This window comes from Ambystoma mexicanum, chromosome 6q, assembly GCF_040938575.1.
Source record: "Ambystoma mexicanum isolate Mex_15411 chromosome 6q, UKY_AmexF1_1, whole genome shotgun sequence".
NCBI lineage: Eukaryota > Metazoa > Chordata > Amphibia > Caudata > Ambystomatidae > Ambystoma > Ambystoma mexicanum.
In genome coordinates, this window is record NC_090937.1 from 711,627,606 (window position 1) to 711,654,963 (window position 27,358).

Genomic DNA, 27,358 nt, shown 5'->3' on the forward strand with positions numbered 1-27,358 from the left:
GGAATTTTCACGCGTGTTACAACCCATTACTGCACTCTTGAGGAAAAATAAAAGTTTTGAATGGTCTGAAGAAGCCGAGCAGGCCTTTCAGGATTTAAAAGCTAAGTTTACCTCCGCACCTATATTGAAACACCCGCGTCCAGATCTCCCTTATGTTGTCGAGACTGACGCATCCAGCCTAGCCATGGGAGCTGTCCTGTCCCAAAGAGATCCCGAAACCAACCAACTGCATCCTGTAGCATTTTGGTCCAGAAAATTCTCGGCACCCGAGGTTAATTATGCAATCACGGACAAAGAACTGTTAGCCATTAAGTCCGCTTTTAAAGCCTGGCGGCATTATCTGCTTGGCGCTCGACATACCATCACAGTGATCACTGATCACCAGAATTTACAGTATTTGAAAACCGCCAAGGCTCAGTCATCACGGCAGCTCCGATGGGCTTTGTTTTTCGCTGAATTTGATTTTGTGATTACCTATCGACCTGGCTGCAAGAATGGCAAAGCAGACGCCTTATCCCGAATTGGAATGGGAGAATCTGATACAAACTCAGAACCAGTACCAATAATTCCCAAACAGAGGATTCTAGGCATGACTTCGTTACAGACGCTTGAAGACATTCAAGCCAGAGTGAAACAACTCCTGGACCCTACAACCTTACAGGAATGGATACAAAGGGATCAGACTTTACCATAGATAATGGTTTACCTTATTTCCAAGGACGCTTATTCCTGCCACATAAGGAATTACACAAACTAGTTATTTCCGGTTATCATGATACATTAATAGAGGGACACCCCGGTATTGCCAAGACAGAGGAAAAGGTGAAACGACAATTTTGGTGGCCCTCTTGGCGAAAAGATGTTAAATCTTTTGTGATGTCCTGTGGTGTTTGTGCCCAAAATAAAAGTCAAAAGAAAAGACCAGCCGGTCTCCTTCAACCTCTAGACATACCACCAGCACCCTGGCACACCCTATCAATGGATTTTATTACGGACCTGCCTCCTTGTTCGGGGTACAATACTATTCTGGTAATTGTGGATTTGTTTTCCAAAATGGCCCACTTTATTCCTTTGAAAGGTTTACCTTCAGCTTCTGTCCTAGCCAAAGAATTCCTCGAAAATATTGTTCGGCTACATGGATTCCCATCTATACTAATCTCTGACCGGGGAAGCCAATTCATTTCCCACTTCTGGCGCAAATGTTGTCAAATGGCGCAGATCGACGTAAGATTATCGACCAGTCACCACCCTCAGACCGATGGTCAGACCGAGAGGACAAATCAGACCCTTGAACAGTACTTACGGTGTATGTTACAGCAATCTGAAAAACTGGAAAGACATTCTTTGGATAGCCGAATACGCATATAATAATTCGGTACACTCTGGAACTGGTCACAGTCCTTTTTATACTTTGTTTGGGCATCACCCTCGAACCTCAAACCTTGACTCACCTCGGAATGCCTGCAGTAGAACATCTCCATTCTACAATTACCCAAGCCTTCAAAGAGGCAACTACGCATTTTCAAAAAGCCAAGAGAAAATACAAGGAGAATGCTGATCTACATCGGAGTGAAGCACCTCCGTATCAGATTGGGGATCGAGTGTTGTTAGCTACCAGACATTTACCACTCAAAGGACCTCGAACTTTTAACCCAAAATATCTGGGACCTTATTTTATTACGGCAATAATTAACCCAGTGGCTGTTAAACTTGATTTACCAGCTAGTATGCGAATTCACCCTGTTTTTCATGTGCCACTTCTGAAACCAGTGGTACCCGTAACCCGACTACTCAAACCTCCAGAACCTATTCTAATAGATGGGGAGCCCGAATTCGAGGTGAAGAACATTTTAAACTCAAAAATGTTTAGGTCAAAACTGTTCTACCTAATTGATTGGAAGGGGTACGGACCTCAGGAGAGGTCGTGGGAACCCAGCGACCATGTGCATGCACCTCGATTAGTCAGGAAATTCCACCGACTCTTCCCAGACAAACCAAAAACCCCGGAGGGAACAACCTTGGGAGGGGCCTTGGGGGGGAGTGCTGTCATGATGCCCGCTCCCGGGGAGCCGGTTCAAGCCTGGCGTCCCCGAAAGCGGACATCCAGTCCCCAAGGAAGGACCCAGCAACCCCATATAGGGGCCCTTTGGACAGTGTCCTGGCGCCTATGGCGCCAGGCGCTTAAAAGACATCAGTCCTGGCGCCATAGGCGCCAGGCTCATTATGGGAATGCTTGGGTGCACTTACCTGATGCAGACCATGCTGCAGGATCCCAGCCTCCTTGAGGCCTGAAAGGAACTACTTTACCTGTGGGACTAATTTACCATCCGGGCGTGGTCGGGGAAGGATACATACCTGATTGGAGGAAGGATACATACCTGGAACTTCTTCCAAGGCTATTTAAACCCCACCCGAACAGCCACACGTGCTTCGCGTTGTTCTGCATCTAGCAGCTGGACGCTCACCGTGTCTGCTCCTGCATCCTGACTTCTGCCACACCTGCCAGCATCCTGGATCACCTGCAAAGGAAGAGAAGAAGAGAACAGAAGAAGGAAAAGTCCTTACCTGCTAAATCCGCATCCCGGAGACATCTCGCCGACAATCCTGAAAAGGAAGACTTTAATTTAAAAGCTCATTGCGTCGATCGCTGCAGCGCCGCATTCCACTCACCTTTACAGGGCGCCTCCATGTTCAGCAGCGATCATCCGGATTCGCAGTCACGCCCCAGCGCCTAGGGAGAAAAAGACCAGAACAAAAGGTGAGAGAGAGAAGGGAATAAGGAAAGCTAAATCTCCATGTTAAGACTTACCTGTTGATTCATTCCCTCTTCATTTCGGGTCCGCGCTGCATTCTGGCATTTCCGGACCCCGGCCCCTAAGGGGAAAAAGAGACATCAGCGTTAATGAGCGAATGAAAAGACATTACCAAAAAACGCTCATTAAAAACTTACCTGATTTCTACAAGGATTTCACCTCTCATCTCGGGTCGGTGCCTGTTCCCCGGCATTCCGTACCCCGGCCCCTATGGGGAAAAAGACACTAGCATTAGTACATTAATGCATGGACACAATGGGAACCTCTTATCAAAAAAGTTACATGGAAGCCAAGCAAGTTTGGTTCTCACCAATCCGAAAATCCAGTGAAGTAACTGGATACCAACGCGCCCTTGCATCAGAAGCAGGATGGAGAGCTCGTCCTTCCAGACCCTGAGGTGAGACGCTACGAGAAATCACAGAAGGGTTTCGAGGAGGGTGAGAGGGGAAAGTGGGAGGCCGATTGCATTACCCCGCAGACAGTTAATCCCCTATTTTCGCCTGCAGAAGGATACTTCTGCGAGCCAGACAAGCCAGATTTGGGGGGCCCGGTCCAGTCCGTCTCCCGAACCCTGCGCATCACCTTAGAAGAGGTCACAGCAGCGCGAACCAGGCCAGCGCCTCCGTGGGAGTCAGGTGAGCGTAACAGCTAGCACCTCAGGATGTAGTGAGGGTTTCTTTAATAAGGGAATCACAAAGGCATGTTTGAGTGTGGAAAGGATCACACCCTCCATAAAGGAGGCATTTACAGCTGCTGCAATCTGAGAAATAATAGCCCTCGAGTTCTCCTTCAACAGCGCCAGAGGAATGGGGTCAGTAGGAGACACTGATTTCAGCCCTTGAATAGCGATTAGAATGTCAGATTCTAGGAAGATGGGAAATGAGGACCACGTCCCTTCTTCCTGAGAAGTCTCAGTCAATAATTTAGCGACTAGCGGGTGCAATGGTCGCTGTTACTATTAGCACTAATAGCAGTGATCTTAGATACAAAGAAGGACGACAGGGAATCACAGAGAGCTTGGGAAGGAGTTGTCTGCATGCTGGTCAATGCAGGGGAGGATAAAGATTGAACAAGCTGAAAAGGGCCGTAGGTTGATTAAGGGCTCCTTCAACCTTAAGGGCAAAATACGCCTTTTTGGCATCTACCACTAACTTGTGGTAGGCCGTGAGTCAGCTGATCAGTATACCATGGCTCTGACGGACATGCTTTTTGCTTGCACATCCTAAGAGGAGCCAGTTGGTCAGCAGTAGTGGAACAAGCAGATTCCAGAGCAAACACGGAGCATGGCATGGACTGGCCACAGTGGGTAGCCAAGGCAGACATTATAGAAGAGTTTGAGACCCTATGGCAGCTACGTTTCAAAATAGCTGGCTTAGGTTGCGTGGGGATGGGGACAGGCAGAGGAACTGAAAAAGGAAACAGATAGTGGTCAGACCAAATAATAGGGGATGGATGAGACAGGGCAATGGATTGCTCCAGTGCAAAGACCAGGTCAAGAATATTTCCCTGTGAGTGAGTAGGTTTAGTCACCCACTGGTGAAGGCCAAGGTCAAGCATCATGTCTAGGAATGTTTACACTTAACCTCTCTTGAGCCTACGTTACCAACACCCACCACCCGTTGTTCGTATACATTATCGATGTAGTATACCAAAGACCATGCTGATTATCATGAAAGCGGGGATTAGTACCCCGACCACAGCAACATTGCTGCAGAGAGCAACACCCTGAAGGAGCCGCAAGTTGCCATAATAGGATATACAAAGGTTTTCAAGGTTTAGGTGGCAAGATCACCTGTCGCTTCATACTCATTGTTGTGGCATGGTAGGGGGATGTTTGCTTCAATATATGTGACAGCTTCTTCAGGGAGCGTGAAGAAAAGTGTTTTCTCTTGGTGCTGAAATCGCAACCGTGCTGGGAAAATCATAGAGTATCTCACCGACCTTTCCCATAGACGTTTCTTCACCCCTAGAAATATCCTGAGTTCCTGCTTGACTGGCGTGGAGAAATCTGGGTGAATGTGGATATCAGTCGATTCATATCGAAGGGGCTCCTCTCCATGGCCAAACACAGAATGAGGTCACGATCCCGGTAATTCAACAAGTGGATCAGCATGTGCTTGGGTGGGACCCCTGGTCTAGGTTTCGTTGCAGGCGATCTATGGGCTCGCTCCACAATAAACGATGATGAAAACGGCGGGTCCCACAGCAATTCCTTGAGAAGAGTTTCAATTGCCATTTCCATGGCCCCTTTTGCCAAATCCTTCAGGCAGGCCCACCATGCAGATATTGTTGCGTCTGGAGCGTGATTTGAGGTAATTGCAGTGTTGCAGGGCCTGCCGGAGGTCCTTGGACATTTGAGTTTTCAGCTCTGCGATGTCGTCCTCTGCTGTCCAATGCGGGTTTCCGCCTCCATCACTCTTGCGCTCTCCCGCTCCATTTTGGCATTCAGTGCCACCACCATGGTTTTGATGTCATCTAGTTTACTACTGACAGAAGCAAAGCCAGATTGCATACTTTCCATTATCTGCCTTAGCAGTAGCACCGTAGGCATCTGCTTAGCAAACAAGTGACGGTTGCTTTGATTTTTTTTGGGTGCCACTTCCTATTGTCATAGTCTCAGTAGCAGGCCCTCAGGGGCCCCGGCGTGCACCTGATGTTCTATTCTGCAGAGGTCCAGCTACCCCGGCCACCCAAGAAGTGGCGAGCGGATGGGGGTATAGTATGGCAATTCAGTCAGAGGCTGCAGTGCACCTTCACGCTGGTCACAGCCAGGATCAGCCCCCTCCGCCGCCCCCCAGAAACCCAAGATTTCGTGCAGGGATCTCCACTCCAACAGGATATACAGCAGCCCTCACCACTCATCCTCGGTGGTGGAGAGCGTGGACCTACACACAACGGTCAATCCCGTCCACCAATGGGCTCCCTGCACCACAGACTGATATATCTACTCCCAGCAGTCGCCCCCCTGGGGCCAGGGACATCCTCTCTGCCACGTGCATGAAATAGGGTGAAGGGGTAGGGACACCTCATCTTGTGCACAGTGCTGTCCTTCAACAACACTGTAGCAGCTGTGCAGGTGGCGGCGGCAGGGCTGCAGCAGTATGGCCAGTGTCCTCAAGTGCAGGAAATCCCCAGGAGGAGCGTGAGCACCCAAGCGGGATACTCTGCACTCCCAGACCTATGCTTTAAAAATCACGCTCTTTCACCAAGTGGGCATTCACAGCTCCAACGGAGGGCGCTCGCACCCGCCGAGCTCCAGGATCAGAAGTGCGGCTCACCCGTACTGTGCCCGCAGAGGCACCACGTTGCCTCCCCCTGGCAGCAGCCTCTCACATTCCGTTCAGTGCCCCAAGCCGAGCCCACTTCACCATCGGTAACCACCCATACTTCTCAGTGGGGGCACGCTGGCAGTCTCATCTCCAGTATCGCGCTGCTCCTCCAGGGTATCTCGCTGCCGCACAGGCACCCAGTACCGGGCCACATATGCCAGCCGTTGGCAGCTAGCCCTGACCACCAATATTCAATGCAGACTTAACTCAGCAGTTCGGATCACCTTCTCCCCGCCTCCAGCAATGGCCTCTCTCAGCAGGGGTACGTTCGCAGGCCGCTCCCAGTTCGGCGACAAATCTGCAGGCTGCAGTGGGGCTGCAGCTCCAAAATTCGTTCGACATCGCTCTCCTTCCTCCCGAAGTCCCTAGTGCATATTACACCCCCCAGGGGGCCAGGTTACCGGTCTGTGGCTCCGCTGGCGAGCTCAGGCGTTGTGGAGCCTCAGAGAGGAGCAGTCATTTTGCAGGCTGCCAAACAGCACCCCCTACATTTATTTTCATATATTTATATTACTATCATGACATTTTGTTTTTCGATTATTGTATCTTTTTTAAAAATAAATGTTGCTTGTCAAATATTAATCAACATATTGAGTTAAAAAAAAAGAGAATAGCAATTTACACACACACATGCTGTACCATTCCTCAGCAATCCATCACTTTCTAAGTCAGGATTTCAAAGCTTTATCCTAGGTGACAATGTAGCTCAACCAGTGGACAGAGCGATGCTCATTGTGAGAAATGGGTGATATTTGGGGCCTGCCTGTTTTTATCAACTGCAAGATTATGGATTTGTAAGTGTTTATCTCAAGTAGGGAACACTGCTTGTTGTAAATTCCGCCTAATTATGAGGTTGAAGACCCCCTCATTACCTTTCCAATGGTATAGAAAAGGCTTAAAGACAACCATTTTCTGCACTACTTAAAATTGAGCAGTATCCCTATTATCTGCTACTGCACACAACCCATATTCCTCCTCGAAACAAGGTTGGAAATGTGTTAAAGAGAAATTATGCTAGCCCAGGCAGATGTGCAAAAGTGTAGCATTCATTATATCTGGACATCTGCATTTGTTCCCGCCAACCCAGCAGTTTTCTTGTAACTCCTTTGAAAAAATCCACCTAATTCATAACGAGTACCACAGAATGCAACAATCCCCCTACATAAACCTCAGAGTACAATCCAAAGTAAAACAAATAAAAAAAACTTAGCTCAGAGATATTCTATATGTTTCTCCTACTAAAGTGGAAGAAAGACTTCCTCAGTCAAGCTGATGGGCAGAGCTGGTGCCGGATACCCGCAGGCGTTAACATGCTTTATAAATCACAACCAACTATAACAAACAGGTGAGGCAGCCACAAAGGCAGCAAAAGCTGACACTGCGATGACTCATTTATTGAACAGCGCTCCATTGTTTTCAAACTAGGTTTGCACCTTATAAATCACCTACATACATACACTGTACAATGTATAGCCAGGTGAACAAACAACTGATGCAAGGAAGGTAGAAATTCTTAGATCCAAATGTGCTCAGAACTGAGCTTTATTTTCCACTGGAAGCTTTTAGATCTCAAATCTTAAATATCACTTTTCGACAATAAATAACAAACGATTAAACTAAATGGTAGCCAAAAAAATATGCTTGACTGAATGCAGCAAGAACGTTCTGACTCATGTGTGCACTCTCAAGCATGAGTCCAGGCCAAGGGTCAGCAGTCACATTATTCTTCATTCATCCTTTCCAAGACCTTGTAGGATTATGACCTTATTTCATTGTATGCTTTGTGTGTTATTGTTTCGGAAGGTCAGCTTGCCTTATTTAGACGTGCAATATTGAAGGGCCTGCCAACAAATCTCGCGTAATCTATTAAACTGCTGAGTGATGCTTTTTAAGGCTTAATTATTTATAACCTGCTTTTTCCTCCATCGATCCCGCGAGCTTCCACAGCTTCTTTGCTCCCGCCTGCCCTAACACACCTTCAGATACAAATCTCTTTACTACTACAAACACCCTTATTGATGCTCACTTCCCCGCCCCCTGCCATGGCTTCCTTCCTCCAACATCTGGATAGCAGCAGCTTTGCTACTGTATAAGCCACCAACATCGATATGGCTCGACTGGCTCGTGTTTTAAACTGTTATGAGATCGGCAGAGCAGCACTGGCCTATGGGGAACTCTGGAGATTTCTCATTAGGCCTCTGCACCATGGGCCTCTTTTGAGTGGTAACCCATTTTATTTCCACATGTTCTCCTAGGAAAAGGGCTGTGCTTGCTGAAAATGTGTAACATGGGGCCATTATAACCATTATTTGCAGGGCCTCTTTTGGTTCCCTGTCCACCCCTGGAGACTGGCTTTCAAATGCATGGTGATGACACCTAGTTACACCATAAACCTAAGGGGGGCCCTAGGCTGAATACCTGATACAGGTCTACTCCTGGATGACTGTCTCTCTGCTTTAACCTCTTTAAGACCGCTTCTGTTTCTTGGCTGTGCAGATTGTGGCCTTCTCCCACTCCTGCTGGATCTTCCATTGGCCCTTCAGCTGCACTAAAGCCACAAGTCTGCAACCTATGAGTTGCCTTTGAGAAGGGCCTGTCCTTTATTCCACAAGTGAACGTGGTGTCAAAGTGACCCTACGACGATAGGAAGCACCTATGTAGGATCCGCCTCTCTCTTGTGCTTTCTTAAAGAAACATACTTTTCCTGGCAGTGTTCATGTCCTGGTTTGACTCTTGTGGTGGCCTTTCTGATGGCCTCCCTGCTGAATCCCTAAATAACTTGCCGAAGGGTCGGAATTAAGCTGCTGTCTTGCTCAGCTCATTTTCAGCCGTAGAAGAATGGACCACACCAGCCAATCCATGAAAATGCAGCATGGGTTAGCAACCCATGAAGTTGGGGATCGGGCGCCTTGCCCACAAAGTATTCATGGCCTATCTCCTCCCACCCCCTCTATCACACCTACGTTCCACATGTCTGGAAGTCAGCGCAGGCTCCCAAGATCTGCTGGTTTGAGATGCCTGTCAGGGGTAGATCCCATCATCATCAAAGCACTGTTCTTTGGGACTCATTACTGTTGCGCCTCTAACTCCAACCTGACTGTAGAGGTTTAGCAGATCATTGACGACTAGCTTGGTCCTCTCAGCATAAACTTGCTATCCTGTCTGTGCCCCTTTCCTTTTCACCTTTCCCTTTCCCCCGCCAACTTTTTCATCCATGCATCCATGCACATTCCATGGGCTTTGAAGTAGCCTCACCGGTGGTGTGAGTGCTTAATACAAACCCAAACTAAAATGGAATATTCTTTATTATGTGTGCATTCATAAACTCTATGAGCCACAGTTTGAGACAGACTCAGCTGGATAAATGAAGTCTGTAGATTAGAGGTGAGGTGGTTTTTCCATGTGTCTCTTTCATACATAGGGAAGAAACACAACCGATGCAGAAAGCATACATTTTTTGATGCAACTGGAAATGGTGTGAGGCTGCATTTGCCAATGCCCATCTCCATATGTTTGTTTACATATGTAGTAAGTACCATATGCTTGTGAAAAGAGGTTTACAGTTTTATCCAGAAGAACTATACATTGCGATGTATGAAATACAATGAATGTTGCCAAGATGGTACCTTTAATAAGGAACTATCTGTACCACATTGATGTCTTCCTTCTTGAAAGGATGTGCTCCTGTGGTGATCTGGATTTGAAGGTGCTGCATGGGCACTCGTGCCTTTCTGTCACTGCTCCGCCGTCTGCAGAGAAGCGGTTGGACTGAGCTCGCTCCTTTTGTTGTTTGAGTGGCCTCTCCATCTCTGGCGAACGCTTCACACTTCAGCATGGATTGAGTGGATGCTCTACTGCTCTGCTTGGACTTTGTAGTTTTCTTTACACTGTCCTCTTCACTACAATGATGTGAGCCTTCGCATGGGGTCTTCAGGTTGTAATATTTGTACACCTGACATGTGATGATTGTGTCATTTCCCAAAGCCTGTAGGTCAGACTCAGGCCTCGCCGCTTCTCCAATCTGCATGTTGCCATTTGTATATCACCCTGATAGTAGCAGGATGAGAGGCTCTTTAGTGACAGACATTATGTCCTGAGATCTGGGCCTGGACCCTGGGAGGGATGGGGACTCTTCTGCTTCCCCCATGCGCCACCTCCAGGAGGTTCACAGCACTGGTTTATGGAGCCCTGGTAGCCCAGCTTCTGGGGGTGTCAGATACCCCTTCTAGTACAGGTGATGAAGAAGATGGTACAACTTTGTCACAATGCACAGGTTTGATATATGGGTTTCCATGAATTTCAGAAATGTATACATAATTGTCCTTTTAATAGAACTGAATAACAATATGTCTGTTCTACTATAAATGAATGAGAGATACGTAGAGATTTTTGTATTGTCAACATTAACCTTTTTATTAAGTGTTGAAGGCTGTAATATCACACAAAGCAGTGTTTTCAGGAGGAGAAGAAAATAACATATTTTACCACTCTTCGCTGCCATTTACACGACCCCTTGTTGCTCTGGTGGATCTGAAAGAGGGGTCACTTTGAGTGGTTCGTAGGGAAAGATGAAAAGTGAAATACAGCTTTGCTTTTGTATTGATGTGTGCAGTTTGGAAGTACCCGGTGTGGGGGAAAGTGTGGAATTGAAAATTGTATGTACACCCCTAGCATACTGCTGGATTATAATATTGAGTTAGCACTGCAAACTCCCCAGTTTTCTAATACTGTTTTTTACTCATGCGAGATGAGGCTGTAGGCTTTACTGCACATATCCTTGTAATGAAGACTCTTTGCCTAGTGTGTAGTTATGCTCGACTTCACATCTATCGCTCCTTACGTGTTTTGCTTTTGACATATGTAAGGCTCCCACTTTCTTAGGAAAAGCAGTTTTAGCAGACATAAGTCACCACAGTATAAGCGTGCTTGCCTGCCCCAGACCATGTGTGGACCTTTGAGGAGCATACTCAGCTCAACTAAATGTATCACTTTATACTGTTCTCCCTGATAACACAGTCTTAGCATGTAAGAATGCAGCATGTATCAAAGACTTGTATAGTGGAGCTTTGTTCCCTGCTTGTAACATTGTTTCAGTGTAATTCCTTACTTTGTCCGGACCGCCCGTTCCATTGACATGCATGTGTTCCTTTGGGTATAAGAGAACAGTGCAAGGAGGGAGGGGGTTCTCATTTGTGTCAAGGTCTCACACTGTTGTTGGTTTGTGCTGTCCTATTACCTGCTTTTTTAAAGAAAGTATTCACCAATCCACTGGAATAGTCAGTGTTCATTTTTACACAATACTGGGTACTCTGTGTGGGTCTGTTTCTAGGCAGTCTAGGTTGAGAACACCTCCGGTATCTGTCCATTTGGGAGCCCTGTGTGCTCTTACTGCACATGAACATTAATTGGTCAGGCCTGTGATGTTTCTTTGGAAAATTATTTTGGGCGAGCATCAGCATTTGATAAAGGCATATGTGCATGGACCCCTATTCCTGTAGTAATAATAGTAGTTTCTAAGCACTGTAGTAACCAGTCCATCCTTATTAATCCCTCATCGTACTCAATCTAGTTACCTCAGGAGAATGAAGGGCTTAGTCCGCCTGACTGGAGTATCAAACCCATGTGAGCATGTTGCTCTTGAGTGATCTGCCCGGTATAAATCTAAAGTTTGGTGTTTGGTGGCACACGAGCCAGTTATCAGGCACACAACCCCATTCAAACATTTTGTGGTCATCCAGTAGGAGTGGTTGTTGCATGCAACATTTGCCAGATATCTTCCGGGCAACCAAATAGGATGTGGATTTAGGAGTGAATCCTACACACCCACTCATTGATCTTGCCAGATCTGGTCAGTGCTTCCCAGAGCTCCCAACCGGGAGTCTAAGGAAGGCCATGCCTATATATGCCACATATGTGTTTACATGCATCACAGCCTTGTTGTGGAGTCTCTTTAATGAGGACTTTCTGGAAACAAAACTTTGTTACCTGATCATAAAATGGCTGCAGCATTTTCAAGTATGACAAACAATTTCCACGAGCCAGTGAGTTAACTTACAGAGGCCTTCATGACAACCTGTTTGGGGAACAGGACTTCATGGTACCTTTGTGACACCCTCACCTGGGAGTCTTAGGGACTGTCAGGGACACATACACTGTGTTAGATCGCCTGTGAGGCTCTGGAATGGGACTCACTGGGAAAAACATTTAATTGAATAATGAGCGGTTTAATACATATGACAAGGGCCTATATTAGGACTTTCATCATTACAGAGAGATCAGTTAAATTATCAAGATTAATAGTGAAAGTGCGAGTGGGTAACAGGCTCAGAAATTGTGCAGATCTTAGTCAGAGAAACAAAGGAAGATAGAGAGGGTGGAATAGTTCTAGGGCAAAACTGGAGGTTTGAATTATTGTGGAGGAAATATGGGATAGAGTGATGAGAGGTAACTTCTCACTATTGTTCCTGTTTCAGTTTAGTAGTTAACCATGTTATTTGCCTTGTGAATGTAAGGGTGGAGCAAGGGACAACTACAAGATGGACATGCACCATACGGATAGAAGACATTAATTGATCATTGACTGGTGATGGATGACAGTGGTGTGAGGGGAAGGCATAGAAAAATGTGTTGAAGTAGGAAACGCTGGCAAGGTCGCAGCAGGTATGGGGGAGAGTTTGTAGGTAGCAAGTAAATCTGAGTAGAAGGCATGCCAAGTGACTGTGGAGCTTCATTTCTATGATAAAGGGATAATGTCGTTTTGCAGGCAAGAGGGGGGTGACTGAAGGTCAGCAGAAAGTTGGATTTGTTGTGGGTGGTGTCCAAAGCAACTTTTTTAAACAGTCTTTATTTCGAAGGTAAAACCATCATAAAATACGTATTACAAATCAATATACACAATGCCGATAATAATGCAAAATACAGGGGCAATATCATTAATACATTATAATCATATGGACCAAAGATCGAAAATTCTTTTTGTTCTAACGATCTTTCACATTCAACATTCGCAGTTGATCTCGGCAGGATAGCTTGATCTCGGGAGGATAGCTCAGCGGTACATGCTCCCCTTGGAACCAAGATGACATGGAGCAACACAGATTCGATCCCCGGGTCTGCGCTTAGAGCCCTCTGGGTATTAAGCATGTTATAAATAACCTATCATAACATAAATACAGCAGCGGCAATCTCTTTGGTCAGCAATAAGCACAAGTATTTGGTGGCTTCTCTGATAATTCGACAGTTAATTCTTCTGAGTATCGGAATCAAAAACCTTAGCCTTAGATTGTGAGTTATTTAACAGAAGAATACAAAGTGTGTGAGATCGCCATGAGCATTGTTAATAAATGGACAAAGGGCACTCCAAACCATTTTTGCACGGATGGTAGCTCAACTCGATTTGTATCGCTTAGCATCTTGCTCTTAAGCTAAATAAAATACTCCTCTTATGTATGCTTGGGAACCAGCTTCGATAATCAGCGTTTAGCTTATTACACCCATGTGTAAATTACTGAAGAACAGAGCATTTCCTAATCCGTGCACTTTGCGTATGGCCCTTCTGTGTTCCATAAATCTCTTGTGAACCAGAGGTAAATCAATCCTTTAGATATTAGCGATGCAGCGACATAAATTCAAAAGGCCAAGACAGACACATTTTTTGATCAAGTTACTAAAACAAGGATTTTCGTGCCAATGTCTAGGGTCAGTAATTCCTTAATAATATGCGTTGAATGGGTTTTGCCTGTGACCATAGCCTGATCCAGAATATTAAGGGTTTTAGACTCATTAGATCAGCTAGATAGTCAACCCCTAATCCTTGGTGGAGAAAATGAATTGGGGAACTTTTCGCAACCCCCAATAGATTTTGCAGGAATTTATTTTCCTTAACCTGGATTGATGAAGCTGTAGATAGACCCCACATCTCAGCCCCATACGCATATATTGTTATGGGCCTGGCCTGATAGATAGTAAGCGCAGTGTTGATGGTCAGACCTCCCATCTCTAATCCAAACTTGTTGATAGCACCACAGGCGTGTGTTAGTTATAACAGTGCATTATTGATGTGGTCATTCCAATTTCCTTCGCTATTGAATGTTATCCCGAGGCAGGTGAATTTGGAGACCCGATCTAATTTTTGGCCAGATGCTAAAATGTGCGGTAATGTCTGCTGAGACGACCTGCACATATAAGTATGGATTTGTCAAACTTTATCGAAAAGTTTCTCCAATCCATATAGTCTGTTATGGTGAGTTTTTATAGGGCTACAGAGGTATGTGCAAATAAAATGACGTTGTCTGCATAAGACAGGACAGAAATGTTTCTCCCCGCAATTCCTGGTGTCATTTGAGACGTCGTTTAATTTTCTTCTGCTGATGTGCTAACATAAAGATTCCATGATACTGGTGCCAGACGCAGCCTTGCCTAACCCCACAAGACACGCTGAAGACAGGAGAGACTTTACCCATGCTATCCAGTCTCACCACTGCCTTGAGATGGTTATATAAGGCAATCATCAGTTTTAAGAGGGGTGCTGGCATGCCCAAAGGATATGATAAATTCCACAACCTATGCCTATTCACAGTGTCAAAGGCATGTCTCAGGCCCATGAACCCCAAGTAAACAGGACATCCATAGCCTTGCACGTACCTATCTTAGATCAGCTTGAGGTTGAGGACCTGCTCGTCTGTGCCAACTCCTACCCTAAACCCATATTGTTCTTCAGACAAAATGTTGTTAGTTAGTGCCCAGTCCATTATAGACCACCCTGCCTAGCCACTTTGCTGTAGAATCAGTCAAAGATATTGAACGATAACAGCTTAGATCGAGTTTGTTGCCTTTTTTTGAAAATAGGTATTATTATTGATTCTTTTGCAGTTTTGTGGAATTCGGTCATTAGCCAGTATTGCATTAAGGATTTCTGTGAAAACCGGTGACCGGTGCCCAGACCAGATGGTCCTGCTTATAGAACAACCATTACCACTTGGTCTGGGCCCAGAGCTCTAACGGAGGGGGTAGGAAACTAGGCATTACTAACTTCTTCTGCCTCAAACTGAAATAGACGGTCAATAAAAAAAAAAGGACTCCAATAAAAAGTGCTTAATGACACTGGGTTTCCAACATCTCCAGTAAGTTTATACAATTTGGGGAAGCACTCAACCCAGTTTATAGCCATGGGGAATATATTGAGGTCATCTGAAAATTGCCTTTTTCGCTGTGACACGATCTTCCAGAATTCACTTTTGTTGGAATTTTTGGTGGCCTTTTCTAGCCGTTGCGAGAACTTTTGCTTCCACTGGTCTTTGGCTTTTTTTAATGTTCTTTTATAAAGCTGTCTCAGCTTACCCAGACTGTTTTTGTCTCTATTTGCAGCTTTGATCCTCTCCAAAAGCCTGGTTTTTACCTTTCTGCTGTCCTTGTTGTACCAGGAAGAATGGTTGTGCTTATGTTGAAGGGGTCTAATGGCAGTGGTTAAATGTATTCTGGAGGTTTCAAGTATAGTATTGAATACCTGTAGTTGCACAGGATCTACTTCTGTGCTTGTAAAACAGGTTTCTATGCATGCGAGATATGCAATGATTATATTTTCTGAGTATTGGTCCATGTCAACATTTGCCCATTTTATTGGTCTCCTCCCCATAGGGTTTATTTGATCAAGTTCAGACTGGGATTAAAGTAATTTGTACGATACTGAAATACCGACAGTATCAGGGGGTCATGATTGCTCCTAGGACGTTGCACAATCCTAAAGTCATGTACAAAATGCCAATCACACGCATGTTCAATGAAAAAATGTATTGTTGACTTGTACCTGGTGTTCTGGAATGTGAATTGGCCTGGTATGTCCGATGCTACACAATGATGTAATTGGGAGAACTGGAACTGAGTGTGAATTTGCATCTAGAGATGGACCAAGGGAAGGTGTTTATTGCGGATCGGAAAAGGAGGTTTTATCGGACCAGTGTATGTGCAGACAGGCTCCACCATCTTTTCTGTTTTGAACTCTCAATTCATCTACAGCATCTGACATCATAATCATGATGTTGCCAGGTAACGGGCTGAGATTAGCTCATTCAAGTCCAATTGGGGAGCTGAGAGACAGGGGACGAGAAGGTAACGTTGCAGCTGAAATGTATACGTGAAGATTCCCCAAGTTGCAATGGAGTTCTGAAATATTAATATGAATGCACTTACTATGGGGATTCCCATGCTCACAGGCTTTTGACGAGAGGGGAGGGTTTGGAATGGGATGTACAGAATATTCTTTAAAGTTTAAGTGACCAATTTCAGTGTAAGCTAACAAGAGCATTCATTTTAGAGTACTTCAGACTGATTGGATCATTCCAAGTTTGAAAAGTGCTTAGTTGGTAGAGGTGACCAAGCTATTTAAGTTCTGCCCAAGGGATGAAAGAAAGAAAGGAAAAATGAAAAGCAAAACAAAGTGTGAGGAAGGCAAGGAATTGTGAGAAGAAACCCATTTGAGAAAATAGCATAAACTTCTTGTAGGTGGTATGCAACCAGCGGCTCTGAGAATGTTTCGGATTATTACTCCCAAAGACCACTCACCATTGACTATGGTGACTTGGGCTGATGATACCTGTAGTCCATAACGTCTAGAAGGCCAAAGGTGCCAATGCACATACCCATTACCAGAACACGATCGTACCATGTACGCCACTTGGGCCCAAAGCAGCAGAGACATAAAAGGGAAAATGTGAGAGTCGAGTCTGAGTGTAGCGCAGGTGCAGTAAGAGGGTGGCACAGTGACCTGGAGTAGGAGGAAAGAAAAGAGAATAGAGAAGTGGAGGAGGAGAGGAGAGCGAGCAGAGAATTGGAGCAGGAGAGGAGATGCAAAAGATTGGAGAGGAGGAGTTAAGAGGAGGAGAGGAGAAAAGAGAACTGGGAGGAGGAAGAGAAGAGAGTGTTGAGGGGTGGATGAACAGACCAAAAAGAAAGTAGAGGAAGAGGAGAGAGAGGGAGGACGAGGAGGAGAGGCAAGATAGAGTGTGTAGGAGCAGCAAGTAGGCAGAAATGGGAAAAAAGGGCAGAAGAAAGGAAGATAGGAGGAAGAGAGAGTATGGAGCAAAATGTTTGAAGGAGAGAGAGAGAAAGAGAATGGCAGAGAGGAGGAAATGAGAGAACGGGGAGAGGATTCAGGGAAAAGCAGGGAAGGGAGCAGAGCAAATGAAGAAAGGCAGATTGGTGGACAAATGGAGGTGGGAGGAGAATGTAGGCGTAAGTCAGAGCTACTTACCTGAACCTTGATAATGGGAAAGATAAAGATCAACCAGTAATGGAGGGACCTAAGGTTACAGCCGCAGACTTTGAATCCCCACTCGTTGAAGTTGCATATTGGCAGAGGGTGGGGATGGGAGGGGTATGATAACAACTGTCAGCCTTGAAAGAGTCAGGCAACTGATTCCCATCCAGAAGTCCTGGTTGTGGTGCCGGTCAAACTACGAGTCCTGGAGGAACAACTTGACATCCTCCTGACAAGTCCTGCAACAACACAGGCAGTCCGGCGAAGCCCAAGGATGAAGTGTTTGACGCTATAAATCCCAGAGACAGCCAGCAAGTAATAGCTGCTACCACAGAACGTACTCCTCTTAGCTTGAATATAGGTTGGGGAAGGGATGCATGGCCTGGTATTGCACAGACAGGATTTGGAATGGGCAGCTCCCATCTTGGAACGGCCCTCTCCTTCGACCATGCACCGTACATTTAGGCATTAACCTTCTTTTCTACAAACTGATCATGATACAAACTGAATTCATTTTTTCTATTTTCGTGAGCATTTAAACCATGCATGGAGAAAATAATAATGATAAATCGGGTCCTTTGCACATGAGGAGATCTATTCAAAGAAGAGGTGAAAAGCAGAACAGAACAGAAAGAGAGGATCTAGAGAAGAATGAAGAAATTAAATGAAGAAAAAGCAGTGCTAGATAAGCATGTCAGTCAAAGGTGGAAAATATATGAACAATGAATGAAGAAAGAAACATAGTTCCAAAAATAGACAAGGGAAGAGTAGGAATTGAAAAGACACACAATTCCCCAAAAACAGTAATCACAATTAAATGCACGAAAAAGTGATGTAGTAAGAAAGATTGTACAGAGAAAGAAAAATAGAATGAGAGAAAAGCAAGGAAAAACAAAATGCAATGAAAACAGGTGACATACAAAGAAAAAATGACAAAAAGGGAAGTGCAGAAAATAGAATAAAGACGAGAAACAAAATCAACAACAGAGATATAAGAGTGTGTGTCATATATATTATGGGGTAAAACTACCTCTACTGTTGGTGCCTTGAAGCAACCTGTGGTGTATTTATGTATCATAGTAAAATACAATTTGAATTACAAAATCAAACGACATTTGAAGTCAACTGCATTTTTGCAAGCTAATAAAGGCACTCGGTCTCCGGGCTTATCCTATAAATAGACCAGCTACCACATAGTGACTTAACATAGTCTTCAATTTGGGGTCAGTGTAAACACATACTTATTTATACAGCAGTCCCGTAACCTTTGTGTTTTTCTAAACCTTTGTGAAGGTTTACATTTTTCATCGCTGGAATTTCAGACCCCAAACATACCCAACTTCCAAAAAATCCATTTGAATAGCTGGAAAAAAATGAACAATACCTGAGAAGGTCATTTTAAACACAAGTTAGTATTACTCTCAAATTCAGTTACAGACAAAAGGGCATACATTCTGGTCAAACGTCAGTAAACCATACCGAGATGTTTTTTTTGGCTGTAGGGATGCGCGCTGTTTCACAGCTGGTACATTTCGGAGTATTTTCTGAGCCTTTCCCTCCCATCAGCTGACCCGAGGAACATTGGCTGTCATTTCTCCTTGGGGAGCAGTGGTGCCTGCTGCCACTGCCCTTGTGTAATGGCTTCCAATTAGCCATCTGGTGCACGCTCTAGGCTATGATCTACGTTCAGGTTGTCTGATGCTGGATCTCTCTGGGGTAAACCACCCTCATATTATGAAGGGAATTGGCCAACACTGGAAGCCCACGGCATCCTCCCCATTCCACCGCACAGCTGTTTTGGTTATGAGCTGTTGATTATGAAACAGCAATAGAGCAGATATAGAGAAGCCAAACGGGTTTTACATTTCTTATACAAAAACAGTGAGCACGCTTTTACAGCATGAGTCCTCTTTTTTTAGGGGCTTGTTGGAAGAGGACTAGGTACAGAGAGAACGAAAGGGGGAAGTTACCAACAAACTACCTATTTATATCCTCACCGGAGGTCACACACCTGGGTCTCACACCAAAACCATGTATTTTAAACCATCAATCTTTTAGCAAATATAAAGAGATGGAAGGCTCAATTTTAACAAAAATAGTTCATTGTTATTATATTTGTTCTATTCAGTAAACTAGTGTGTTTTGTGTTTTTAGATACCCAGAGACATTGCACATTTGATTATGTGACATTTTGTACTTGTGAATATTGTGTCCTGAGCCTTATAGACACGACTAATTAAGAAAATAAGGAGAAGTCGCTATGGGATAAAAACATTAAGGCTGGAAACGTATTTGTGCACGTCGACACAAAGACAGTGGGGACGTTTTAGCTAAACAAGATCAGGCTAATTTTGAAGTCACCCATTGTGCTACTAACACCACTATTGTTGATTACCAAGTATTGTGTGAACACAACACAAGTTTGAATTTACAGATTATTTGTCTCTTTTATTTGTGTTTTTATGTATAATGCGTTTTGTAAATGTGACCATACGGTCTGTTTTATTAGAAAATATAAGAAATTGATGAACCATTTTTGTTAAAATTGAGCCTTCCATCTCTTTATATTTGCTAAAAGATTGATGGTTTAAAATACATGGTTTTGGTGTGAGACCCAGGTGTGTGACCTCCGGTGAGGATATAAATAGGTAGTTTGTTGGTAACGTCCCTCTGGGTTTTACATTTCTTCGAATAGACAGGAGTAAATTGAGTGTTGAAATCAGTTTGTTGTGATGGACTAAGCAGCAGTGAATACAAGGAAAATCGAGCAAACAAAAAAATAATTCATAAAGACAGAGAACGTGATGGACACGAAAACGGTCATTTTGACAATGTTCCATCGCTGCAACCTAATGTGACCCAAATGTGTAAGGCAATGAACCTAAGTGCCCTTATTGGTCCAAGAATCCCCTTCACCTGACGTAGATCACAAGAAAACAGCTTCATGAATGAGCAGCACTACATATGGCGCAATTCCCATCAAGCCACAACAGTAGAAATGGCACCACCACCGACCTCTCAGGAACACTCAGGGAATATCACAAACTGAAACAGGGGCACTTGATGGTGTAGTTTGCCACTGAACATGTGGACATTTTTCTCACTGGGAGAAGAGCACAAAGGCTCAGAAAGTTCCCCAAGCTCAGCACTCTGGCATGCTATGATGACCACTAATGCATGTAGAGACATTGGCTGTAAGAAGGCTTCCTGCCTGTGCCTGGTGTTGGGGAATTGTGTGGTCGTTCCGGGGTCGGAGGGAGGGCTGCTGGGGAGGAAGTGGTGGTGGTGACTGGGTGTCACCACCTGCTGTGTGCTGCTGGGCTCAGAGGAGGCACATGGGCAACCCCCTCTGCGACAGCCTAGGAGGAGAGAAGGATTTGGAAGGCTTACTGAAAATTATGAATGCAGTGGCAGTGTTCCAAGAGCTTCGGGTCTGAGGCTGGTGTGGCCACTGTTGTCTAGTGAGAGAGTGCACAAGGGCAGTCTGCTTAGCGATGACCTGAACTTGCGCGTCCCATCCAAGGTATTGACCAAGTCTAAAATTGGCTCAGTCCACCTCACTTCACACCGCAGTAAAAGCAAGTTCAATTAGGACAACCCAAAAGAGCTGCCCTGCTGCCCTGCTGCCCCAATCCTGCCAAAGTCCTGGTAAGTGCCCACAGGTGTACTTACTCCCAGCTAGGCTGCCTAAAGAATTGTGTGCAGTCTGGCATAAGCAGTGGTGTAAGTTGTCGAGAGGGTTGTAGTGGTTGGATACAGATAGCGAAAGAAGAGACAGGGATGGATGATGGAAGAGAGACAGATGGAGGTGGCTGGAGGTCATGAGATGGGAGTGAGTGGAAGCAGAAGAGAGAAAGACAAAATAGGCAGACACATGGAGAAGGGAGTGAGTGTAGGCCGAACAGAGAAGAGAGGAGACTGAGGCAAGGAGGAGATAGCAAACAGAGGAAGGGGCGATAGAATATGCAAAGATGAGGAGGTGGAAGGTGTTTGGAAAGAGAGGAGAGGAGGTGGAGAGAAGCTGGGGAGGTCAGAGAAGCTTGTAGGAGAGTTGTAGAGAAATCAGACTGGAGGCGGGAGGAGAGCAGAAGAGAAGTAGAGGTAGAAACCTCAGGAAGGAGGAAGAAAAGAGGCACGATGAAGAGGCTGCAAAAACAATGTAAGGAGGAGGCTACAGAAGATCAGGAGGAAGAGAAATAGACCATTAGAGAGCAATGCAGAAGACACAAGAACAAAGTTGAAAAGAGATATAAAGAGGAAGATACTGCGGTGAAAGAGAGCAAGAACATCAGGAAGTAGGGATGGAGACAGAACGGGGAGGTTGGCAGTCAAGACAATGAAGAGGTTTCTAGCAACCCTAGAGAGAGAAAAGAGAGAACATAAATGAGAGAACATCAGCAAGGGAGGTTAACAGATTCAGAGAGAGGATGGGGAAGAGAATACCCACCCAGAATGCACAGAGAAAAAGAGAAAGGGTGTTGGAAGGAACATCCAAGGTTGAGATTGTACTAAAGTAATAGAGAGGAGTCTGCAGAGAACAGAGGCGGAGAAGAGAGTTATCCTGAGGTTTAAGGTGGCCCCAGGAGTCCCAAATAGACCAGGAGGAATCAGAGTAGTCCAAACCAGACTCAAAGGTGGAGTAGACAAAGTGAAGGAAAAACCCAGCTTTATTGTCAAACCCCAAAGCCGGGACAGCATACAAATATTAAATTGTGTTCCTCTCAACATGTTAATACAAAACAATTGCTTAAGGACTTCAAGCCTGTCATTGATAATGTCATAACATAGTCACAGTTTACAAAAGCTATGGGGAAGGGGGCTAGGTTAACGGGGTTTGCCTACATATAGGTTCCATAGGGGTTAACATTTCATTGGGTTATGAATATCTGATGGCTGCACCCAGAACCACCCTCATATTGATAAGGTGAAAAATACATAATTTCTACAACAAGTGGTTTGGTGGCATACTATTGGATGGGTGGCTTCTCATAGGTTGGCTCCTTGCTAACAAACCTTGGACACTTGACAGGTCATCAAGATTTGATCCAGACACAGAGTGGGGGAGCAAAGACCATTGACTGTCCTTTGCTTAATTAAACATTACCACTGCAGGTGTCCTATCTATGTGGGCTTCTAATTAATAGTGTTTTCCAGTTCTGAATCACCTGCGTGGAGACTGTGTATGAAACTGAATTACCTTCTATTTATTAGGTTTTTTGCTAATATCAATGTGTGTGTCGTATTGTATGTTTCCACCAGGGATACCCTTGAGTTACCCTTCATGGAGTCTTTGGTTGGCTGTATTACTGCACCTGGCTAACAAAGACTGGTTGTATTCTTATAAACTTTTACTTAATCTGGGAGTATCATACTTGTGTTTTAGAAATGTTATGTCGTGGCTTCATTCCGCCATTCCAATCTTCAATTTTTTCACTCTAACCTTGGCAATAATTGTCAGCTAACGTTTGAGCTCTGCATGGATCTGTACTTCTGTGGATTCAGCTCTTTGAGTTTTCCCCAGGATGTGAGGCCTTTGCTCATTCAAAAGCATGCTGTGGCTTCCATTTAGAAGATATGATATGATATGATATGGCATTTATAATGTTCCTATACACAAGTGTTTCAAGGCGCGACAAGGCAAGGGAGGGGAACATAGGGAGGACGGACAATGATCCTACTACGCCAGGTGTCATTCAGATCGTGCAAGTGCGTGGGAAGGGGGCAGGGAAAGTGCAGTACGTGGCAAGATGATAACAATAAGTAAGTAGCTGCCAGCATGTGGCAAGTGCATGAGTAAGTGCGGACATCAGGTGTCAGGGCTGGGAGGGGGACTGTAGGGATACAGAGACAGTCCAGAGACAGTCCCCAAGTGTGGGGGTTGCCAGGTGGGCAGTGCAGGTGTGAAATGATGGCGGGGGAGGACCTGGTCCCGAGATCAGAGGGTGTCCAGGTAGCCAGTGCAGTGCAAGAAGATTGCTGCCCAGGTTATACTCTTGCTTCTATTTTAGTGTGCTATAATCATGTGTCATTCATGTTGCATTCACCTTATACATCGACGATGTTAGTGTTTTTCATGTTTGTGGATGCTATGTTAATATTCTTCATGTATAAATGTATCTTTTACCTAGTGTACGTGTTCTAAGTTTGGAATGCATGTTTGCTTTGTGTTTACTGCATTTGCTTGTTACTGTTACATTGTTAGCTTGAATGGGTTTGCCCTCTTCAGCTTAACTTGTCACCTTGTCCTGCTGTACCTGCCTGGGAAAGTGGCGGTACAGTTGTCTCAATGAGTAACGTTTCTCACTTGTGCAGTATTGTCCTGGGGGAGGTGCAGAAGATATGGGTGATGTATTCATCTTCCTTCTAACATTCCCCCCTCTGGTTGAGTCCTCAACCACATTCATTCTTCTGCTCTCCCCCAGATATGGCACTTTAGGTATCCATATTTTAGCCACCCCCCCTTAAGCTACCTCCACGTCTCACATATTCATCTGGATTCCAGCTCATGTAGCAGCACTCCCCATTTGAGTCACAATACACCCAGTGTTCAGTGTAATTATGAGGGTCCTGAGTATAGGTACATTTTGACCCTGGAGGTGCAATACGGATTTCCAGTTTTTGAGCACAGGGGAAGTCATCCGTTTTTGTATACTCATGCACGTTAGTATCAAGATTTATCACTATTTTCAATCCTACTGCCTTTTTGGTAGTCTTTTTGCATTGGCTTATTCCTTTTCTTAGAACACCGAAAGCTAGTTGTAGCAGTACCAGTATGGCCACTAGTATTTTAAATGTGTTAGCCAACCAGGTGGGTAGCCATGAGAGCAGGTAGGTAAATCAGTCATCATCTGCAATGTCTTCCACCTGCTCCCCCATTTTGTATGCCGTTCTGTCAAGGTGGCTATGGTCTCTGTGAGGATCCTATTTTCCTCATTGTGGGCAGTCTTATATGTGCAGCAAGAAGGGTCAATTTTTGCACACACATGTCCCCCTCCATGGCCATTATCAGATCGAGGATATATCGGTTTTGGAGGGTCATGAGCGTTATTGCTCTCAGCTCTTCCCTTATGGCATTGCAGCCTTTAACAGTTGTAGTTATGGTCTTCAACAGTTCCTATCGGGTTATTTGCAACCATTTGGCATTCACAATGGCCTGCACTTATTACCACCAGGGAGCAGATGACTCACCAATTTGGAGGAGGCTGCATGTATGCCTTTGAACCACACGCCTTATAGTGGTCGATTATCACTGCTGTACCTATTTTCATGCCTGGTACATCAAAAATGCACCCACACCTTGTATTCATTTCCACCTTGACTGTGCCCTCAATTATGGAAGCTAGTGTTGTGTTTTTTAGTGGTCTTATCAGCACTGGTCCCTCCATCTTCTACCGAGGTGAGCCATTTCATATACATTCAGACCATTCCATAAGACACATGTTGTTTTCATGCTGAACCACCTACTTAGGCTGTCCTAGGAGTGCTTGAGCTTTGCACCCTATCAATCCTTTAACACATCCTTAAGCAGTAAGTACACTTCCTTTTATTTGTAACTGGCCTCTATTCCAGCACCCAGGTATTTGTTTCCCATGTGCATTGTTACACTTCAGCAGTTTGTGATCTTCTACTGTAATCCCTCTCCCACTCATGCCTGCTGGTATGTATTTCATCACCTTGTGTTGTGCTTTAGCACTGACCATCATGTTCCTTTGCTTAATAACATTATCCTCCCATGGAGAATCTGCTATGTTACCCACTTTATGGAAGCTGTATGACCTTGTAACTGTCCTCGGGTCATACATAGTGCAAGCTGTGCTAGGCAATGTGCTGTGTTCGCGGGTACTACTGTTGCTATGAACATTCTGGAGGCACAAATGACTAAGCGGATGAGGGGACACACAAACAACTCTCATCTGACATATCTCTCCCCACTTTGCTCATGTGCTTGTACCACAGGTTGTTGGTAACATGGACAGAATCATCAATATACTTGCTCAATTGTCTTGCATCACCATGCACACTTCTTTTCAATCTTTTAATGTGTGTACACACTTGAGGGAATGTTTCTAGTGTCATTTCATTTGTCATTGCCACAGTAGTTATGTTTATGTTTACTGGTCTACCCATGGTATTAATGACCAGTTCTCTTAATGCAAAAGAAATAATAAAATAAAGACCAGAACATGTAAACAATGTTGCTATGATCATGATAGCTACTGTGTCTACCTTTTGCAGATAATTAGACGTAGAATCCCCATGGGAGCTAAGAGAGAATATCTAACCTCATTTAATAAGCACATTTTTCTACCACAGAAAATAGAAAGGCCTCGCCCTTTTTGTTAAAGCTATAAGTGTTTACAAGAAGAATCTTTAGTTAAGCGTGCAAGAGAAATGTTTTCTAAAACAATATATGCCTTTAGTTTCAAACAATAGAACTGTTGAATCAGTGTTACAAGCTCCTAAAAAGAATATGTTTTCCAGAGAAATGAAACGACCAAAGAAAACAAAATTACAAAAGGGGATATTTGATACTCCTTTTGGAATGGAAAACGCAGTTTTGAAGAATGTTAGATGAAAAATGTTCTCCTTTTGGGACCTCAGATACATGTTTCATATTCTTGCTGTTGATTGGCTCTGGTCATCAGTCGCATCTAAGGTCGTCAAACTTCTTTTTCACCTTTGGGTTTAGTAGTTGCAGACAGGGGGGTCTCATCTCTATATAGTTTGATGCCCCTGAGATGGATCCACGCTCTTCTTCCTTCAACCTTGACTGCAGATGGAGTGACAGCTTCTACAATGTAAGGTGTTTTGAAACAGGGTGTGTGCCACTTCCGAACAAAAATCAGAACAGCACCCTATCATCTGGCTATAACAGAAGAGGGTTTAACAAATTGTCCGGGTCAGTATTTTCATCATTTTCATCTGTGTTCTTCTAACCCCCTACTGTATCTGCACCTGTTGAAAAATACATTTAAGAAATTTTGTCATAGCTGTCAAATAAACAAGCATTTCTTTCCCTAACACAGTAGCACAGTTTTCAGCATTAGCGTGAGCCCGTGTGGGAGCAGCAATGGAGTGGAGTCAGGTGATGGTTAGAGTCTGGCGTGTGACGTAAGGCAAATAAAGCTAGGGGAAGGCACTGCAACAATCTCTTTTTCAAAGTCTCTTTTATTTTGGCAATTCATTCTTTTAAGAGGCCATTGAGGTGCTCACACTACCCATCTTGGAAATACCTCTTGAATGAGGACATTTGCAGCATATGTTGCATCTGCATGTGTGCATGACCTGCTTCGACCCAGTGCGAAAAGGGACATACTACTACTATGATATACTTGTAGCCATTACAAATGTGGAGTTTACATGGAAATGCTGAAATGGGATATTACTCCTTTCACCATTTGTAAAGTATGACCAGCCGTGCATTTTTGACATATTAAACAGTTGGTACCAACATCTGAAACATGCTCATTCAAATTGGGGATGAACCACTCTTCCGAGATCAGTACTGCAAGACATTCTCTAGGGGCATAATAGGTTTCCCGGTGCTGTCCTGATGCCGCGTTGCCTCTGTGGGGGACAATGAGCACCCCCTCTTTTTCCATAACTGCTGCTCTTCTGGCGGTGCCCTCCCCTGTAATTTGATAGTTAGCGCTATGGGCAGTGTATTAAAGCCTCCTTCATCACCATGTTATGCATGCTCGTGTATTTTTGTTGGGCGCAATTGCAATATCAGATACATTTGGGAAATATGCTGCTCTTTTCCCTTCTATATCAGCTGCCTCGTTGCAACGGGAAATCATGCCCGCACCTCACTACAGCTTCTTCCTTCTGCTGCATGTCATTACCAGGGATTTGGTTGGATGCACCTTCAGGGGGTTGTTCTGCAAATATTTTCCAAGCTATACAGCCTACCCGCAAATCACCCAATTTTGGAGCATAGCCACCCCAAGACAATGCTTCCT

The 27,358-nt window shown here is 44.6% G+C and overlaps 1 long non-coding RNA gene across 2 annotated transcripts in view; it reads right to left on the reverse strand.

The window, feature by feature from the left end:
- Nucleotides 1-22,045: 22,045 nt before the first annotated feature.
- Nucleotides 22,046-27,358, reverse strand: part of LOC138516241 (uncharacterized) — a 277,955-nt gene continuing 272,642 nt past the window's right edge. For both annotated transcript variants that reach the window (XR_011282254.1, XR_011282253.1), the window contains one exon: nt 22,046-26,351. This is a non-coding gene — a long non-coding RNA (uncharacterized lncRNA). The remainder of the gene's footprint in view (nt 26,352-27,358) is intronic.